The following is a 17,067-nucleotide window of genomic DNA, read 5'->3' as shown; positions in this document are numbered from 1 at the left end:
ATCATTCCCCCCTCCCCAGCCCCTGGCAACCACTAAACTACCTTCTCTATGGATTTGTCTATTCTGGATATCCTATATAAACGGAATCATACAATATGTGGCCTTTTGTATCTGGCTTCTTTCATTTAGCATAATGTTCCCAAAGTTCATCTGTGCTGTAGCATGTATCAGTACTTCATTTCTTTTTGTGGCTGAATAACATCCCATTGTATGGATATACCACACCTTGTTTATCCACTTATCAGTTGATGGATAGATTTTTCATTTAAAAAATTTCACCTATATGTTTAAAAGTTGCCTTATAATTCATTCCTCAGGCATTTCTCCTGTTTGGAATATTTTTAAAAGTTAAATCTTTGAAAGCAATGCTATAAAATATATGTTATTTTAATATCTTCAGTAATGACAATCACATATCTCTTATTGGTTATGTATAAATTTCTTATGGACCTTGTCACAAAACGGGAGAAAAGTAGAATGCAAGAAGCTCTTTATTGTATGAGTAGGGTAGTAAAACAATCAGTCATTCACTAAATATAAATTCACATTTAAAGATTACATGTGATTCTTGAATATACAGAACGCTGTTCGAGTGCCTTTCATGAAGACCAGCTGCCTGACCCCCCAGAGGACCCCAGGACACCTTCCCTTGGGGTACAGCCATATCCTAGACATGTTTGCCCTTCATTGGCCTGTAAGTTCTGTGTGGGCAGAGGCTGTGTCTGCTTCATTTTGTCTCCAGAGCCCCAATGCACTGTACTCTCCAGAATACAATGCTTTGTACCTAGAAGACACTCACAAAACCAGTTTAACGAATGAACTAAATTATATGCTCTCCTGCTTTTTGTGCTCAGTAAGAAAAAAAGAAGAAACTTTTATAAAAGGCGTTCTGATCATGCCCAATTGGCTCCTGTTTACCATTTACATATAGAGAAGCGCATGGTTCACACTTGTATGGTTTGATGAATGTCCGCAAAGTGAGTACAGCTGTGTGCCTACCACTTGGCTCAAAAACCACAATGGACCAGCCCCCCAGAATCTCTCGAGCTCTCCCAGTCAATATCCCACCCTTCTCTCCAACGGCAACCACTGTCCTGACTTCTAACACCGCAGGTGATTTTGAACTTTACATAAATAATACTCCTTTTACACTCGTGACATCTTCAAAATAAGGATAAAAAAGAAAGTTTGCAGTCTTATAATCAGGATACACATGATATACAATCTTTAGATTCTAAGCAGCAAAGGCTGAATTAATCTAAAGGACAAAGATGCAACCCACATTTTCACTTCTGCCTACGCTGAATTAAAAAAAAGATTCTTTCATGTTTTCTTATGTTTTAATGATCATTCATTTTATCGCTTAATTTCTGAGTATAGAAAAGTGTGAAGCAGGCTAAGTTTATCCACCTCCTTCCACCTGGATTTGTTCTTCTTTTTTCTCTCAAGGACTTTGTCTTAGTTTATTTGGGCCCCTGTAACCAAAATACCATAGACTGGTTGGCTTATAAACAACAAACATTTATTTCTTACAGTTCTGGAGGCTGGGAAGTCCAAGATCAGAGCACCAGCAGATTCAGTGTCTAGTGAGGGTCTGTTTCCTAGTTCATCGACAGACAGTGGTCTTCTCGCTGTGTCCTCACATGGTGGAAGGGGTAGGGGAACTGTCTAAGTTCTCTTTTAAAAGGTCACTAATCCCATTCATGAGGCTCCACACTCATGACCTAATCACCTCCTAAAGGCCTCACTTCCTAATCCATTACATTGGGGATTAGGTTTCAACATAAGAATTTTGGGGCGACACAAACACACAGTCTACAGCAGACCCATTCCTGGTTCCATTCCTCACAATTCATCTTAAGCATTAACTGATCATGACATTGTTCAATAACAGTTACTGACTACCTCCTTCTAGTGGATCTCTCAATGTTGGAAAGATCTTAAATTCTCAGGAGACATTGGAATTTGAGATGGTGTGGCTGTAAGCCAGGGTATCACGAGAATGGGGAGCTCAGAGGAATGAGTATCTTGAGTTCAGCAAACCTTTGACAGGGTCTACCACGTTATCCTTGTGGCCCAGAGGGAGGAGCCTGCGACTGGCAGAATAACAGCCTGACACTGAACTGGGAAGTAAAACTAATCCACCAGATGATAGAATAATGATGCAAAAAGATCTTGACAGTCTGAAATGATAGCCCCAAACTCACTGAATTTAATGGTGATAAACATAAGGTTCTGTTATCAGGATAAATCACTAGTGACACACCTACAGGATGAGAGAGGCTAACAAACATCCATTCAGGTATAAAAAAGTCCTAGATTTCAGTTGACTGTAAGGGCAGCATGGTGTGGCTGCCAAGAGACTACTTCAATCATAGACTTTCCCAGAACAAAAGAAGTCACTGTTCCTCTTTTTCCTGCCATAGTCAGAAGCATTTGGTGTATTTTATTTGGTTTAAAGCATCACATTTAACAAGGAACATGGTAAAACTAGAGAGGGTTAAAGGAGGGTGAAAGGACTGATAATGATTGGGAAACCTCATCATACAAGGGATGGTTGGAGGGTCTGGGCATCCTTAGTCAGAGGTGGTCTACGGTTTTCTCACATCTGAAGGGAGGTGAGAGGTAGCATGGAGTGGACTTACTACTAGTGTATGACCTTGGAAGGCATCTAATCTGTTTGCAAGTTGTGAATGGGTTTTGACCAGATGATCACTAAGTTCATTTCAGAAAAAAGCCATGAATTTTGTAACCTGTGTAAAATGGAGACACACGCAGTTCAGTCTTAGTGTCCCATTCAAGAATAGTTTAGCAGCCAGACTTAATTAAAAATCAATTACATTAAAAAATTACTTTTCTCAAAAGGTACTATATTTACCCCACACTCATTCTGATTCATCAACCTGCCCTTTCCTCTGCTACCTTATTCCTTCTAAAAGCCCTCAGAAGAGAACTAACATTTGTCAAATACTTGATATGTTCCAGGTCATGTTTACATTTGGTGTCTCATTTAATTTTCACAGGAACCACGCAAAAGTTATATTATTATAACGATGACCATTTTACATGTGAGGAAATCCTCTTAGAAGGCGTCATTTGCCCGAGGTCCCAGCTGGTAAGTGGAGTGTGGGGTTTGAACTGAGGTCTCCCTCTCCCAGTGGCAGAAGCCTCACAGAGCTTAGCGAGGTTTGTCTGAAGTCAGCCCGCTCTATTTGCCATAGGTGGTGTGTCTGGCTCTACGCTTCCAGCCTGGCTTTTGATGTAGGGACAGAGAACCAGGTCGACATTATGTGGCAGCATGTTTTTTTCCTAAGAAAACTGTTACTCTGCTCTCTATTTTCTCTTCCATGTCAGGGTTCCTCTGCTTCGGGTCTTCTCTGTGCCCAAATTGCATGTCAGTCCCTCCCCTACTCTCCGAGAAACACATTGTAGAATGAGCTGACCCAAGGAGAAGGGACTCCAAGCGACAATCTTGCATTTCCTTCAGACTGCTGCCAAGGCCAAATGCGTGACTTGCCTCTAGTTCAGTTCACTTGTCTTTTGTGTGCATGGCTTCCTCTCCAGTTTCACGAAGGCTGCTCCACAGGCAGCCAGAGACACAAGTATTACTTTCAGTAAATTGTACCATTGTAGATAAGGTGGCATGTTTCAGGGATCAGGCAGCAGGCTACAGGGAGTATTGGCTCTGGTCTATTGAGAGGGCTCCACTTCTTTTATGTGAGAAAAGAAAATTGGCTTTCCACACTCAATGCCCAGTTCAGTGCTGCCAACAAATGTTTATCAAATGAATGAGTGAATGAATGAGTGCATGCTCAGTGTCATGCTCAGCTACTACTCTCAGAGAACTCCCAGCTGTCAGTGAGGTAGGCCAGGAACACTGCTATTTCCTGCCTGCCTGAGTGTGTGGCAGCTCATGAGAGTTCTGATTTTTGAAACTCAAGTAGGCACATTTGTATAATACATAGTAATTAAATCCTCTTTAAAATTAAATTCATTAAACAATTTATCAATGAAGCAAAGTTGGTCCCAAGGATTTGTGCAAAAAAGGGAGGAAGGAAATAGAAAAGAAAAAAGAAGAAAGCTTGATTCTACAGATCAGACCTCATCAGAGCCATCTCGAGGACAATTTTGAAAACCTTTTAAACCCACCATGTATCAAGAAATCCGAAGAACCATATCCACTTCCTTGCACTCATTTCTCCAGGGGAGAAAAGCCACACAAAGCAAGGGTGGCAGAGGAAATTGGGCAACAGGGCAAGAAAACCCTGCACAATAAGAAAGAAAAGGCTAACCTGTCTTTTAGCTTCTTTATGGGGGAGGGAGGTTGATCACTCCATCACAGTGAAAGACAAAGTTTCAGGGAAGAAAATTGGTCTTCCTCTAGTTGGGGCTGAATCTAGAGCCGAGCACAGTGGCACTTTCCAGTGGAGGAGTCTCTACCATGCAGGAATGCAACGTCTCATTAGTATGGGGTACTGATAATGATCTGATAAGCTCTTTCATCCATTACTGATGGATGCCTTCCAGAAGACCTCCACAGATGTAACACCTCAGCCAATTATGTGAACCCCTTTCCCCCAGTCTTTATCATTAACCCCAACACACTTCTATTTTCAGGAACTCATGCTTTATCAACGGCCATTGACGCTTCTGATTTTTCATGGAGGTTTGGGAGAGTTGGAAAGTGAGGGAGGAAAGGAGGAAGCCCTGGATTTGGTTATCTCTTGAATTTTCAGCAGGAATGTCTGGCTGCTCACAGCCAGTAATGGTGAGCAAATGGCTGTGAAAACCTGAACCGCCAGACAACCCCCCAGTTCCTATCCCCCTCCCCAACACCGATTAATTGATTAACCAAGAGTTCTTGAAGAGAGTGATTTGATGAGGGTAATTTATAGAGATGGTATCTTTTGTCATCATTTGTCTTTGAAAACATAGAAGAAAACTGCTTTTAAGTGGACGTAGCCCGCCAACATGAGCAATGGTGAACGGAGCATCATCAGTTACAGCAGACTGCTCAATTTTGTACCTTTTCAGCCAGTCAAATACCCAATAACCACAAAGGGAGGAAAAAAACATATCTTCACTCTCTACGTTTTAAACTTTTCGAGCACTGGCTTATGAAAATATTTGGGGTTGTTCACTGCTCTGCTCTCTGTAGCATAAACATTTATTTAAATAGGGCTGTCTCTAGTAATGAAGAATGAAGGAAAAACAATGGTCTGATTTTGACAAATTAACTTGTGATTTGGAGAGTCAGTGAAGCAGGGAAGAGACATTCCTAACTATACTAATTAAATGAGCTTGCAACATTTATTTTAATGCAATGGAACCAGCCATATGAAGATGAACATTTTAATTTATTTTGCAGTGACATTATGAAAAATTTCACTGCTGCAGATTATCTACAAAAACAAATCTCATCAGCATCTAAGTTTGTGCAGGAAATTTCCATCTTTTACATAAGCCTGACCTTCCCTGGTGGAAGCAAGTGCGAATGAGCGAAGTTACTTGAAAAGTTTTTCTGAAGGTTGTCTTTCCACCGAGGCCAGGCTTTATGTTCAAATGACTTTCGTGCCAAACACATCCATTTTTCATGGTGCGGCGTAGATGAAAAATTCCGAATCCATTCTACGGGGAGTGCAAATATAGCTCATTAGTTCTAAAACATTTTTCATGAAAGACTGCAGAGTATTTGCCAGCAGATGAGGCTGCATAGTTCCAGCCAAGAATGAACGCCACATGTCCCACTAATTGTTTTTTAAAGTTGTTCCTTTCCTCTCTGGCGCCCAGTAGCTATTGAAAATAGGAAATAATATGAAAAATGGAGGGGGAGCCCAGCTTACTTTGACATTATTCTGCACTTGGTGTCTTGTCTTTTTTTTTTTTTCTCACTCTTTCTACATGCAGCCATATTCTAGAAGGAAAAGATGCAGTTTTGTAGATGATTGAAGCATTTTTGCTTCTCCTAGAGACAAATAGAGTGCACATTTTCTGGAGAGTTAACTATTGCCTGAGGGCAGCATGGCTGGAGCCTCTCCTTTGGTGCCACAGGCTCAGCTGGCTGGTTGGCTGATGAGGACCAGGCAGACAAAATGACCTCCTCCCAGAGAGGGGGTGAGTGGGTTGCTGGCTCCTGGCCACCGCCACAGCCAGCTTTAAGGAAGTCATGCTGTCCAGAGATGTCTTCCAGACTGACATTCCCATTGGAGCTCTGCCAAGGAACCGCAGAGGAGAGCAGACCATCTCCCTCTCCAAGCCAATGCTGCCCGCTGGCTATTGCTCGAAGCCTGGTGGGCGCAAACCTCTCTTGCTCTAGAGACCTTTCCCTCCACCCCCACCCACCTATTGTTTCACATCTGAGGGGCCTGAGATGGTCTGGCTGGACCACATTGCTCTCAGTAAACCTCGGTTCCCACGTAGGGCCTCTCTGTGGTCTTGGCCTCTGTCTATCCAACTCACCACATATCGTTGTGACTGAGAAGAGGTCATACCCTCCTGGAGTTTTGGCCAGTTCTTTTCAGATGTGGACTCAGTGCACACCAGGAGGGCTCTTCATGGGGTCTGCATTCCCCCAAGGGAGCTGAGCTTCTCATCCTCCAGTTCTCAGTCTGCCGGGGCCGTGGATCCCTGCTCCTTGCACTGTCCCTCCGAGCTCTTCCCTCAGCCCTGGGCACAGGAAGCAGCTGAGAGCGTGTTCCTTATCCCAGTGCATCCTCTGCCCTGGGCATTTACAGGGCTAGTGGTCGTTGGCCCAGCAAACACGCATGGCCTGTGGGGTGGAGTGGGATGGTCTACCTGGGTAAGAAGGGTCTGTCTTCTCCACCCTGACCTGAGTAACCTCAGCAGAGTCTGAAACACTTACGCCACCCACAAGCTTTGGGCGGTTACCTGGGCAGTTCCGTGGTCTCCTGGAGGACCCAGTGCAGGTCTGAGGAGCAGGATAGCCTGCCCTCCCCTTCATGCTGCAGGGTGGCTGATGTCCTCTGGAAAGGGTCATGCTGCTGAAACGTGTTAAGTTCTTTGGGATCGAGAGCAAGGTTCCTCAATTCGTGCCCAAGGTGTTATTTAGAAAAGTATCTGTGTTACTGTTGTTTCCTGAATAGAGGACATTGCCTCCAGTTCAGCTCCTATCAGCTATTTGAGGAATGATTATTTTGTGTAAAAAAGTCGTTGTGCTCAAAGGAATAAATGCATGGTTTACTTGTGGCAGGGAATTAAAGCGAATTACAACGAAATCAATCGATAGGACAAATTATTCCTACTTCTCCCCTACGATCTCCTTGAAAAAACCAAATGAACCAGTTAAAGGTTAGGAAGATTATAAATCACAGAGTAAGAAGGGCCCATTTAGAGTTCTGTTGGGGCTTAGCTGATAGTCCCATGGAGAATTCCTATAGTGTTCTATGAGATGATAGAATCAGGTTTCCTGGAATCAACATGATAAATTTGAATATGAGTCCCTAAAAAACATCTTGGAAACTGTCCTTCTGCAGGGAGCTACTCCCATCACACCCCCGCCCCTTTTAATGGCCCTCATTTCAGATCCCTGTCCAAGCCCTAGACAGCCTGGCACATGGCAGACATTCAATAAATGTTTGTGAAGTAACTAAGTTAGAAAATAATCTTTTGGGAGAAAAAAGAGCATCCTGAAATGAAAGTGGGCCTTTGCTGTAGGGACTTCTTTGGAGGCTTCCAAACTCAGGAAGTATGAGTTCCCGTCACTTCCCTAAAGCTAATGTACTGGCTAATCGTTTCCAATGCTGGAGGCAGCACAGTTTGGTGGCTCAGACAGCACTGCATTTGAGCCAGCTTCCCCCTTGCTAACTCTGTTTCCTTGGGCAGGTTATGCCCTGTGTCTCAGTTTTCTTGTCAGTAAAATGGTGTCGGCAATAATAGGGCCTTCTTCACAGCGTTGTGGAGAGGACTAAATAGGTTAAGTTACATAAAGCCTCATTTCTCCACATGGCCCTTTGGAAAGACCATGAAAGATGGAATAAGAGATCTCACACTCTCACACAATTGAGAGTTCAAAGGGAATCTCATTGGGCCCCTAATTCAACTCTGTTGTTTTACAGATGTGGAGACCGGGGTCCTAAAGTGGAAACGGACATGTGCAAGATCCCATAGCAAAGGTCAGGGCCAGTACCCACCCCAGGAGTCCTTAGCTAGGATTTTGAAACAAGTTGCAGAATCCTCAGATGCACTTAAGTCCCGCCTAGGCAGGGCAGCAACATCACTGCTTTGTTGACAAATATTTATCAGAGCTTTGTACTTGCCACCTGTTGTGTTTCTGCTCAAGAGGAGTGTATAATGTAGTTGGGAAGATAAAAATATATGAAAATTAATGTGAGCATCACCTATTGTGTTCACTAACACAGCACAGCCTACATATAGTAAGCACATGGGAGAGAGAAGGAAGGGTGGAGTGGGGAGGAATCATGCAAACTCCTGAGACACTTACTTTCATAGAATATGGCAGTAGTTGACTTGGTCCCCAACCCCACCTCTCCTGGGGAAGAGGCACACTCCCCATCAGTTTCCTCTGTAGCAGTGGCAAATTCAACTTGAATTACAACTTGTGTGGGCAGAGGAAAGATTACACCTTTATTTGCCTGTGGCTAAACTGGCCTTCCTCCTGAGCCCCTACCAGTAGGAGGGGAAAATGAACTAACTGTCCAACCCTGTTTACATGTAGACCAGATGACTTAGTCCCTTTAGATGGTGTTAAGACTCTTTCTGATACAAACATTCCATCTCTCAGAGACACCCCCTTAGGCCATCTTCTTCTCTTTTGGGAGTATTCAAATATGTGGAAGGACTGGAGAGACCAACGGGGTCACACGAGCAGGGCAGATTAGGGATCCTTGGGCATGAGGTCCTCGGCCTCCCTAGGGTGATGCTCCATGTTCACCTGGGAGCTGCTTGCCCTGTTGGCAATGGCGGCTGAATTTGGGAACTCCTAGTCTTGTGCTTCTGCTTGACTAGGGGTCTGCAGCAGCCCGTGGCCCTGACTCAGGGGTCCACTCTACAACCTTTGCTCTGGGGCCAGCTCACCCCCAGGGGCCCCCTCTGGCAAGATTTTCCCAGTCAGACTCTGAGCAACTTCTACGTTCTGCCTATGCCACATGGACCCCAAGAGATGACTTGAAAGCCAAACCTTAGGGTCTCTGTCTTAGTCTGCTTGGACTGCCACAACAAAATACCATACATCGGATGGCTTAAGCAACAGAAATGTATTTCTCACAGTTCTGGAGGCTGGAAGTTCCAAATGAAGGTCTAGCAGTGTCGGTTTCTGGCGAGAACTCTCTACCTGGTTTGCCTTCTCACTGTGTCCTCACATGGCCTTTCCCCAGTGTGTGCACGTGGAGAGAGATATCGCTGTCTTCCTCTTCTTTTAAGGCCACCAATCCTATCAGATGAGGACCCTACCTTTATTACCTCAATTAACCTTAACTACCTCCTGAAAGCCCTATCTCCAAATACAGTCACACAGGGGCTTAGGGCTTCAACATATGAACTGGAAGGACACAGTTCAGTCCATCGTAGTCTCTCTGTGCCTGGCCACAGTGTGAGACCACCTTCCCAGGGAAACTCTGAGAGGGGATCTCTTTCCAGAGTCCAAAATAGGGTAGAGGAGCAGCGGCCTCTCTTGGCCCTAGATGTTGTCTAGTTCAGGAAAAATATGTATGTGGCTTGTAGATAAGAAAAAGAAGCTAAGAAGACATTTCTAACAGCAAAGCAGAACATTTGAGACCTGAATTTTAATCTCTTAATGATTTTCTGTATGACCCTAAGGTGGCATAATCTCCCCTTGGATTTTATCCCTTCTTCCCTAACATAGGGGGCTGTTGACCTACTTCTGAAGATGGTTGAGGGGAACCAACACCCTTCTTCCCTAACATAGGGGGCTGTTGACCTACTTCTGAAGATGGTTGAGGGGAACCAACAGAAGACATAATTGCAAAAGTCTTTTTTGCAAACAGGAAGATGCTTTTAGATGCCATAAATAAAAATAATGCAGAATATGCCTCCTTTCAAAATCCATGACATCTGTAGAGTAAAGCATGAGCTCTCATCACTGAATCTAGTTCCCTATGGTTTGTAGGATTGCTAAGATGGAAAATGAGTCTTCTCATCCAGAGGGTGAAAGGAAAGCTTGGGGAAATTGGCCTCACTGAAGAGAGATGGATTCTGTGAAATTCAGGACAACACAGAAAACATTGTACACAATCCTCCAGTGACAGTTTGTCAAAGAGAAGCAAATCCTTCAGGACATTCTCTTTAATATACTTTTAGTAAATGTTTTATTGTATTGGATTATGGGAATTAAGGGAATGAAGGATCCATACTGCATTTTTCAAAAGCAATATTTTTAGAATCACAAATTATATTGAAATTTTTATACCAAGAAAATAAAAACAAAGATCGGAGGAACTAAACAGCATTTATATATGTCTCTACAGAGATATATATGTATATTAGCAAATTGAAATATAGCAAATACACACAAAACACCCACATAGATGCAAATTATATTTTTGACACATTTTCAGCACAATCACCTAATACAATTTTCTTTTATAGGCAGAGGTAATAAATAGTGCAAATGTATATTTATGGTGTGTTTGACAAATGTATTTGCTTTCGGTCAGAGGGAAAAGCTCCAGTGATTTTGCAGTGGAAATGCTTCTAATCTACCTGGACAAAATCGCTCTCTTTCTTCCAGATTTCTCACTGTGACTGAGACTGGGGTGGGAACCACCTTTTGGTCTCAGAGCTTGGTACATGCTTGGGATAAAGGTTTGGAGCATACTTGAAAATCAGGAGGTTATAGTGTTTGTGTGTGTTTATATCTTGTCTCCCCTCTAAGACTATATGCTTCTAGAGAGTAAAGACAACGTCTGTTACTTCACAGATCTTTCCGCCTCCAGGACAGTGATTTGCATGTAGGAGGTGCGACATCAGACTGTGTCGGTTATTATTCTGCCCAAGTAGTGGTTGTGGTCTTCAGGGAACCAGACATACATTAGATGCTCCAAAAGGACGCTCCACTTCAGCGTGTCTGAGAATCAAAACAGGGACTTACTCTTAATCCAAGATATGAGAGTATTTTCCTAGCTGATGAACTTAGCTCCCAAGTTAATTCTTCTCCTTTAAGTGGATCCACCTCTCCAGTGTGTCATCTGGGGGTACAGGTGTTGACAGATCGGTTTGGTTGAAAGAAGCAGACTTTAGACTAAACAAGTGAAGAGTGGTACATCCTACAGGTCTAGGTAGGTAAGAAGCAGGCCCAGAGGCTCCATTCTGGCAAGGAAGGGGCAGCTGGAGGGTAGGAGTAGAAAATGAGGTTCTGGGACATTTGACCCTTAATTAGAGAGCTGCTGCCCCATCCCAGGCTGTCCCTGGGAAAGGCTCCTTCTGGCCTTGGGCGTGAATATTGCCCAGGGAAGCCTGTGGGTAAATTTGCCCTTGGAACAGGAATAGGGAACCATCCCACAGGAGCAGAGGGAATGGGGTTCCAAGGTAGATAGAGATGGGGACTAGTCATTAGACCCACACCAGAGCCCAGTGGTGCTCACCTTGGGGACAGTTTCCGGAGAGAATACTTGGACATTGGTGGCTAATTTCATAACAGAGACTCAGCTGGTGAACAACACTTTCTCGTCGATACCTCGAAGCCAGAGGGCTCCTGGGGACAGCAAACTTGCCAAGCTTCAAATGCAAAGGAACTTTAGGGAAATGGGAGACCATGACTGTTTGCCTGGCCCGTCCCCTATTCTGTTCCCTTTCTTGGTTCCACGTCTGGTAAGGAGGGTCTCATTAGGAGGGACTGGGTGTTTCCTTCCTTTATATGTGCATGTCTCTCTCTAGGCCTCAAAATGAGACCCGGACCACCCCCACCACGCTGCTGTGAACAGATATATTTAAATTTCTTTAAGCTTGGGTGATGTCCTCGGATGAGGAGCTCTAAGTACCAAGAATTATTGTTATTACTATGTAGTTACTGCCTAGCATGCAGCGAATTACCCTGCCCTGCTGTGTAAAAGATGTATAGTTGGGATGGGGAAGTGTGGGAGGAGGAGAGGCGTCGAGACTGCAGGAGGAACCAGAAAGAAATGCACTAAAGAGGGGCTGGGAAGGGAGCACCCCAGGCATGGAGGTCTCCACCAGGTGCACTCTTATGGTGGGAAGCAAGAAAAGATTTCTTTCCACTCAGCAAAGGTAAGACACCATGAAGGTGCTAGGACTGGAGAGGAAACACAGCATGGGGCTTGAAAGCGTGGATTTAAATCCCAACTCCAACACTTATAATTGTGTGCCTTGGACAAGGTAATGAGCCTGTCTGGGTCTTGGTTCGTGGTACCTGGCACACAGAAAGCTCCAATTAGTTGTAGCAGTTATTATTACTACTATCCTACTGCTATTACTAGTCCCTGGTCCAGTTGTCAATGATTTGCAGAAGGACCCGGTACATAATCTGAAGCATTGTTTTCAGTCAGGATTTCCCAAGAGGGATTGCCAAAGAGATCCAGGAGAAATGAGAACCCACACCAGTGCGGAATCATTGAAAGGGGTCAAATGGATGCCTTCTAGAATTGCCAAGGACCCCCACTAGGTGGGGGGGGTCTCAATTCAACCTAAAGACAGTTGTTGAGAGGTGGCAGTCGTGCTAGTGAACACTGGGTTTCTGATTATAGAAGAGCAGCCAATATGGGCATAGGATTGATCAATGGGGAATAAGACCAATAATCCACATCCGTCTCTCCACCAAGAAATCCGGAGACTATTCTAAAAACCACTGCTGCAGATGGTGCATCCAGTTCCTCTCCAAGGCACCAGAAGCAGATGGGCTGGGCGGTCTTTACTGAGACTTCACATCACATCTCTGCTTCAAGAACACCACACAAGGCTGGGACAACCTCTGTGGTTACATAGTCACCGTACGAGCTTTGCTAGGCCTGGGGCAGTCTACCGTAAGAAGTACCAAACGTGCTACTGCCCACAGAGAACTAATGATAGAGGAGGTAAGACAAAGCCTCCAAGGAAAGTTGACCAACAGTACAAGGTGAGACATGACTGGAGAGTCGGTGCAACTGGAGTTTGGATTCAGAGAGTCCTTTCAGCTTCAGTGCTCAGAGAATGCTTCACTGCTTCCTGGGAGATCACAGGGCAACCCAATACGGGAACATCAGATCTAGAATGCAAATAAATACCCCCCCAATAATAGACTTGGGTGATGTGCACATGCTGTCAAACCAAGATAAAAAATGATCACGTCTTAATAACTGGTTGCCGGATCCACAAATGGGTTGAGGTTGGTAGTTGGCTTTTTTCCCACTCAGTTGTTTGAAGGGATCTGATGATTTGGGAGCATGTAACTAAAAGCAACCCCCCACCCCCCCATCCCGGAATTGAGTGATATGAATTAATTCAAAGAACAGGCTTCACTCTGAATTAAAACCACAGTATTTAAGTGGCAGGAATGGTCAGGCGGGTGGATGTATGACCTGCACCCTGCATCTCTTACTTCCCTCCCTTACTGTTTTCCTTTTATTCATCCCTATTTTGGTCTATTCCTGGAGTAGAGGAACTTCCAGAGATCAGTATAGTAAGTATTACTCATTGGAACATTAATTGAAAGGTGTCCTTTCCATCTTCCCTCTTAAAGACTCAAGAGAATTATTTCTCAAACTCTTCTCTCTATTAAATTAATAAAACAAAACAAAAACACTTTTAAAAAAGTAAAAAATATCCCACTAAATAGTACAGGCTGTGAGATGCCAAGCAGTTTAAATTCCATCAGCATATTTTGTTGATTCTTTTCTATTTCAGGAAAACAGGGCAATTCAGAAGACTGAGAAACACATGGGACTTCTAGATCAGATGCGCCTCACAAATTCATACGTCCTGTTTGGGAAGGAGGCCATTTTGAAACCTGCTCCACGCCATCATTCCAGATCTCTAGTGAATTTTTTTAGATTTAGGAAATAAAACAAAACAAAACATCTTCTCTGTATGTGGTAGAATTTCACTGGGATGCAAAGTTGGGTTAGAAGGATATGAAGAACTCAGTCCCACTTATGATGCAGGATTTTAGGGGCCAGAAAAATGTGCTGTGAGTCACCCCATCTGCTTCCTAGACAGGGCAGGTGGGGGAGGATCCCCACTGGTGTGTGATAAAGTAATGGGCTATTTTGAGTCCTTTTACTTAAAGTAATGAAAGAATAATTGTGTTGTCTGCTGTTTTCAACAGATGACCTGGCTTGGTTCTTTAAAAAAATACAAAAAGAGTGAAGCACACAACATGCCAGTGAGAGGAGCAAACGTTTTTGTTTGTTAGAGATAATTTTTATGGCAAATTGAACATTGCAGATTGTGACCAACCTGACATGTTGTCTCCCTCCTGCTCCTTCCCTCAGCTGGCTCGGAGGAAACGTGCTTCCAAGTTTGAGAATTCATCCTGTCTGATTAATGATGTGTACACAGAGATTTCAGTCTCGTCTTCCTTCTCTTGGTCTTTTTCATTCTGTTGTTTGCTGTGCTACAACCCTGCGGATAGATGGTTCTGCCGTGATAAATGTAAAGTTTGCATAAGCCATGTAACAGCAGGACAGCCTATTATCACTGTACATTTTCCATGGCTGTGCAAACCTCTGTAGGCTATTTTATTGCTAATAGATCCACAGAGAAACAGTAGTGATTTTACGACTCTTTTTAAAATGGAAATTCATGTTTGAGAAATACAACTGGGAGGAAACAGATGTAAACCACTTAAGCATTTGCAGAAAATTGAGATGCACACTCTTATTTACAGACCTACATAGCCTCCATTGCTTTATTTTCAAAATTAAAATAAGCAATCTGTTTACCATGGGAAATGAGGAACTGTAAACTTGTTGTTTTTCCTTTTACACGGCAATGGCCGCCATCGTTGGGTTTAATGGCAGAGCTGAAACAAGATGGTAATTTTTTTCCCCTTAGATTTTATTGTCTATAACACATTCCCTCGGTAATCTGTGTGAGAGGTAGGCAAGTGCGAAAGATTTTTGTATAACTGTATGTCTGAACTCACATTATACTTTAACAGCTAAAATAATTACCAAAAAATTAGAAGGATTTTAACCAAGCATTTAACTCTACCTGTAAACTGCTTAAAATATTGGAAGTCAACTAATCTCTACGAAAAATGCTTTTAAGTGTCCAAACAGAAAAGCACAGCCCATCCAAAAATATTTATACTTACCTTGTCCCAATCTTCTCATATCTTAAGGAATTGTGACAAATTTCACATTTTGGAAAGGAGATGTAAATTGAAGTATTGAGAAACAACACATCAAGGAGATGTCTGTGTGTTGGGCTCATCAGAGCAACTTCTTTATGATATGTGGATGCTCTGATTTCTGTTGTTTTGTTTTTAGTTTTGGAACTGCATTTTAAAAAATTGTGGTAAAATATACATAACATAAAATTTATCATTTTAACCAGTTCAAAGTATACGATTCAACAGCAAGAAGTACATTCATATTGTTGTGCAACCATCACTGCCATCCACCTCCAGAACTTTCTCATTGTTCCAAACAGAAACTCTGTACCATTAAACACCAACTCCCCATTAACTCCTCCCCATAGTCCCTTATAACTTCTATTCTACTTTCTGTCTTTGAATGTGACTACTCTAGGTACCTCACATAAGTGGAGTCATACAATATTTGTTCTTTTGTGGCTGGCTTATTTCACTTAGAATAATGTCTTCAAGGTTCACCTATGTTGCAGCATGTGTCAGAATTTCCTTCCTTTTTAAAGCTGAGTAGTATTCCCTTGTGTACATAGGCCACATTTTGTTTGTGCACTTATTTGCTGACGATCATCTGATTTTAATATCAAGGGGTGTTCCCAGCACCACAGGGATGGAGGTGGCCTTCCTATTACTGAGCACTGAAAGCTCTGAACTATAGACTTCTGGTCTCTGTGTAATCCCCAGCTGCATGAACCTTTTGCTTTCATCCTAGATCTTTGTTTTAAGTGTGAAAGGAGGCTAAATTAGACTCTCTCAGAAAGCGAAATTCTTCTCAGAGACAAGATATGATGGACTTCAGCCCAAGGTCAGAATAGATTGTGTCCTCCACGCTCCTTTGCAACCCCAGTGCCTCCCCCAAGCCACTCACTTCCACCATCCTGGAAGGAGGAATCAGGGAAACTCCCTGATCATGGCCTTTGGGTCACATCCAATGAAGCACAGCCACAGCGAGCCAGGCTCTGAGCTCACCCACCTTAGTGAAAACCATACTGTACTGAGATGATATGAAGTGCATTCACAACTCTATTTGCCATGCACTCCACTCTCTTACACTAGAGGAATGAAACAGCTGCCCTCTATTTACCTAGTTATCTCATGGCCCACATGATGTATAGGAGCTTCTGTTTATGGCCCCTTGGTGACATAAGCTTATTACAGACCTGTGTGGAAGAAGCTTTGTGGCTCAACTGCTACTGCTGCCATCGCAATTAGTACAGTTTTCCACGGACTCACCCATGTTCACTGCATTGTTGGGTGTCATTATTAACAAAGCAGGGTATTTCACAGTACCTGTGAAATTAATTTCTGTCACCAGTGTATTATCCAATGATTAAATAACCTTGGGGGTTTGCATAAACATCTCTGACATTTTACAAGGGAAAAATGGACGTTTGTTGTGAGGAAATCTTATTAATGGAGAGATTCTTTGGCCTTACATATGTGCTGTGGCATTACCATTGACAAAAATTTTTCACATACATTTATGTATTTATTCTACACAGCAATCCCATGGGGTCTTCAGGTTAGCTCTATTATCTCCATTTTATTGGTGAGGTCAGGTGATTTGTCCATGGACTTCAGGCTGCTTCTTCTGAGGCAAAACCACCTTCTCCTCCCAGTAACACTGGCCTGATCTCCGTGCCTTCTTGCTTTCTCTATTGACTCCTCTCCTGAGATGCTCTTACCCTTCACCGTTTTCTTAGCATCTCTGCAACCATTTTCTCTTTTACTTCCCCATGTCTTCCTCAAAACTTAGCCTTAAACTTTTG

Source organism: Diceros bicornis, chromosome 3 (assembly GCF_020826845.1).
Source record: "Diceros bicornis minor isolate mBicDic1 chromosome 3, mDicBic1.mat.cur, whole genome shotgun sequence".
Classification (NCBI taxonomy): domain Eukaryota; kingdom Metazoa; phylum Chordata; class Mammalia; order Perissodactyla; family Rhinocerotidae; genus Diceros; species Diceros bicornis.
The sequence above is the reverse complement of the archived record's forward strand: the minus strand, read 5'-3'. Positions refer to the sequence as shown.